General features: G+C 44.8%; 1 pseudogene; it reads right to left on the bottom strand.

Moving 5' to 3' along the window:
* Window positions 1–249: 249 nt before the first annotated feature.
* On the bottom strand, window positions 250–769 carry LOC116752265 (annotated as a pseudogene).
* Between the last annotated feature and the right edge of the window lie 3783 nt (window positions 770–4552).

Below are 4552 nucleotides of genomic sequence, written 5' to 3'. Positions count from 1 at the left end.
CACAGATAATTTCAGGAATTCTGAATGTTATAACTGGAGGCTAGCCTAAAAATCATAGGCTGTTGTGAAAAAGATGCATAGGGTTTATCTGACATCATTAGGAAGTTAAAGGGTATTTTCTTCAGGCAATATTGTAGCAAGTAGTTTCTTTTGCTAAAAGTTGCTTTTAGAAAAATCTATCAGCTACTAATTTAAGACAACTATGCTAGATTAAGTTGTTTCAAACTAGTTTACTTAGGGGTTCCATGTTCACTCCTCAATAGATTTTATGTATTTCTCATATGCTTCTTCACTCATTAGTTCATCTAGTTCTGAAGGGTTACTGAGTGTCATCTTGATCAGCCAACCATCTTCATAACAAGATTTGTTGACAAGTCCTAGATTTTCTGCTAGAGCTTCATTAATTTCAGTTACTTCTCCTGATAGAGGAGAATGGAGCTCATTAGCAGCTTTCACATTTTCCAAAGCACCAAATTCCTCGTTTGTTCAATTTTGTCCCAGCTTCAGGCAGCCTACAGTAAACAACATCTCCCAAAGCTTCCTGTGCAAAATCGCTGACTCCCACTGTTCCAACACCGTTTTCTGTTGTTACCCATTCATGTTTGTCTGTGAATTTACGCACGGACAGCAGAGCGGGGCTGGTGCACAGCGCCCCGCCGGCGCCCACCCTCAGTCCCCAGGGCCACGGTGGGCAGGGCATGTTGGGCACAGAGATGGCGTGCAGGCTGCAGACCGTGGCTGGCACACTCCTTGCCGCTCGCAGAGCCATGTTCGCAGAATTCACTACTTTCATTTTTATTAGAAAATGTGCCTTATAATAGCTCCCAATTTTTCTCTTTCAAACTGTCAACTGAAAATAATGCACAACCTAAAAGTTGAGAGTTGTTTAATCCGGTGGACAAAAAATGAGGACTTAAGCCGGGGACAAAGAATCTCAGATCACTCTGAAGAGACAAGGTGGGGAGCCAGGTTATAGAGGAGTTTTTGCAAAAAAGACTGGGTAGAGGGAATGTCAAAAGATTATTGTTAATTAAAGAAAACCAGACATCTCAAGTTAAGGAAACCGGTGCTTTTCTCTGTATGGGAAGATGCAAGAGTCTGGACTCACTGAAATTGTTCCTTTGATGTGCACCTCGGCTGTCTGGGGCCGGTATCCTGTGCTTTCCCATCCTGAATCTCCTCAGGGTGCATCTTCGTGGGGTGTCTGAAGTGACTGAGGGCTTGATGGCGGGCATCCTGTTTCTATCCTGGGTTCCCTCAGGGCTCACCATCAGGAGACTGTAACGTGATGGCTTAATGGCTGCTACATCCTTTGTTTATTGATATGGCAGGCAGTATTTTTAGTTCACATAATAGAGAACACCCATCCTACCCTGCAGAGAGGACAGATTCAATGTCCACTCTCCTCCACTCGCCTCCCTCCCCTCTCAACATCCTCCTGACAAGCATTCGTTCAGCTCTTGCCAAGTGGCAGGCAGAGCTCAGGCTCAGGTGCTACAGAGGTGAATACAGGACAGTTCTCAACCTTGAGGTACTCATTACCTGATGAGTCAATAAAATAAATTTTTAACACAAGGTGGCAGGTATGTGATACAAATTATGTTCAAGACATGTGTAAGTGGACGGGGAAACGTTTGATTCTGCAAAGACAGAAGGTAACATTTCAGACCAGTCTTTGGCAGAAATAATTCTCATTGTTATCAACCATTTAATTCTCTTCCTGTGCAACGAGGAGGATGACATTTACCAGCTCCATTTACACAAATGGGGCCCTGAAACTAATTCCAGCCGGTGGGAGGTAGGCAGATATGATAGATGATACTTCTAGGCTGGCCCATAAAATACCTTGCACACCTGATCCTTTCTCCTCTTCTGCTGTAGCAAATCTAGAGCCACATGTTAGAAATGGCAGCATTTCAAGACAGAGGAGCCAGGATTGCTGAGTCACTGCCTGAGGGAGGTGCCCCAGCTGGAAAATCTGCATTGGATATCAAGTGCATGAGAAACTTTTACTTTGTCGAGCCCCTGAAATTTGGGCGTTGTTTACGACAACTACCGTAACTTATTTAACACCATGGAAATTGCTGTTTTGCAGTGGGCTGTTTGGGTGACAAAAAATAGGTGGCTATTTTCTTAGCAGTTGGGCAAGAGAGGGCGAAGAAACAGCATGCTAGGTGGCTGGACATCTATGTGATGTAGCGATAAATCATTTGACCAAAGGGTCACCTGCAGAGATTTGGAAGGCAGACCCCATCGCAATAGGGGGTGTACTGGAAAATGGAATGTTAGAAGCGTGTTTTAATTGGACTTGGCTCTGTTTGGGAAGGCAATCCAAGGAAGAGATGAACTCAGGAAATAGTTGGCTGTTTTTAAGCAGAAAATGAAAGGTAATAGAGAGCCCAGAAATTCAGGAACTTGTAAGGCTGCAAAAGGTAACTGTTTCTAGTCCCCAAACAGTAAAATATGGGAATAAAATGTAATTGAGCTGACTTTTCAGTTTTGGTGAACTTTCTGAGTGAAATAACATGACTTGGGACAAAGGTGTGAGTGAGCGGGTAGACTGCCCCTCAAGCCCAGTGGCCCCCAAGAGGCTGCCTCTTTGTTGAGAGACAGTCACAAGAGTGAGGAGGCCAGAAAACAAAGGAGATTCCAGAACAGTGCTTAGGAAAAGTCTTTGGGTGCAGTTATAGGTACCTGAGAGTGGCTGGAGGCAAATATATCAGCAGTCACTAAGTTTTTGAGATGATTGCTTTGCCAAGAATACCACGAGGCAGTGAGGTAAACAGGGAAAAGGGGTCTGTCTTTAGGTAAAAAGAAGGCTGAAAGATGGTCAAGATTCAGTGTTCTGGACACCTAGGATCTGATCCTGTCAAACTGGAAGATAGATACACAAGCCTTGATCTTTTTTTTTTTTTTTTTTTTTTTTTTTTTTGCGTTACTGGGGCCTCTCACTGTTGGGGCCTCTCCCATTGCGGAGCACAGGCTCCGGACACGCAGGCTCAGCGGCCATGGCTCACGGGCCCAGCCGCTCCGCGGCATGTGGAATCTTCCTGGACCGGGGCACAAACCTGCGCCCCCTACATCGGCAGGTGGACTCTCAACCACTGCGCCACCAGGGAAGCCCAAGCCTTGATCTTTTCAGAAGGTAATTGGACTATGGATCACCACAAACTTAATTACATGGTGACTCCAATATTAGCTGTTCTTTCAGACATGGTACCTTTACTGGAAAATATGAACAGAGTTCCTGGCATTTGATATGCAGCTATTTATCTGACAAATGCTTTCATTTATTATTTTCCAACTTGCAAGTACCAGAAGAAGTTTGCTTTTACTTGGCAGGGCCAACAATATATCTTCACAATCTTGCCTCAGCATTGTATTCACTTGTCTTCTCTGCCATAATCTAGTCTGTGGAGAACTTGATTATTTTGATATCCTTCAGAATATCGCACTGACCCTGCATGTGCCTGGAATTATGCAGATTGGATTTGATCAAGAAATAACAAGTACCTTCAATGCTATCTCAGTCAGCTCAGGCTGCCATAACAAAACACCACACTGGGCAGTTTAAACATCAGAAATTTATTTTCTCACTTCTGCAAGCTACAAGTCCAAGATCAAGGGGCCAGCAGGGTTGGTTTCCAGCAAGATCTCTTTTTCTGGTTTGCAGATGGCTGCCTTTTGCTTGTATCCTCACCCAGCCTCTCCTCTGTGTACTCAGAGAGAAAGAGTGAGCACTAATGTCTCTTCCTTTTATAAGGACACCAGTCATATAGGATTAGACCCAACCCTTACAACCTCATTTAACCTCAAAAGCCTCTTTAAAGACTTCATATCCAACTATAGTAATATTGGGGGTTAGGGCTTCAACATATGAATCTGGGGGACGTAATTCAGTGTATAGCAGATGTCATATAAGAACCATGACAATTAGAGCAGGTGAGATAAATACAAAGAAAATTCATGGGCCCATTACCTTGATAATGTCCCTAGGCCTCTATGGTCTATAGCACATCGGAATATTTTTTTTTGCGTTACTGGGGCCTCTCACTGTTGGGACCTCTCCCGTTGCGGAGCACAGGCTCTGGACGCACAGGCTCAGCAGCCATGGCTTACAGGCCCAGCCGCTCCACAGCATGTGGGATCTTCCCGGACTGGGGCATGAACCTGTGTCCCCTGAATCGGCAGGAGGACTCTCAACCACTGCGCCACTAGGGAAGCCCCGGAATACTTTTTGAAGGCTAAAGAAAAGTTGCTGCACACAACTTCTACTTAAAACTAAAAACAGATTCAATACTTAGGGGCACTTTCAGAATTTGGAGGCAACACATACCACGTTTGAGTCTGCTAGTCCAACCTATCTACAGAATAACCAGAAAGACCACCAGTTTTCAGTGGGGTTTCAGAGCGAGAGAAGATTCTGTAGCAGATGCAGATTACAATCCAAACTGCCCTGCCACCTGAGCCTCAGGACAGAACAGATGGGTGATGTTCCCTGTGTGTTGCCTCTCGGGGAAACCCCAACAAGAGGACCATGGGACAGAACCAT

The sequence above is a fragment of the Phocoena sinus genome, chromosome 3 (genome assembly GCF_008692025.1).
Source record: "Phocoena sinus isolate mPhoSin1 chromosome 3, mPhoSin1.pri, whole genome shotgun sequence".
NCBI classification, from domain to species: domain Eukaryota; kingdom Metazoa; phylum Chordata; class Mammalia; order Artiodactyla; family Phocoenidae; genus Phocoena; species Phocoena sinus.
The sequence above is the reverse complement of the archived record's forward strand: the minus strand, read 5'-3'. Positions and strand labels throughout refer to the sequence as shown.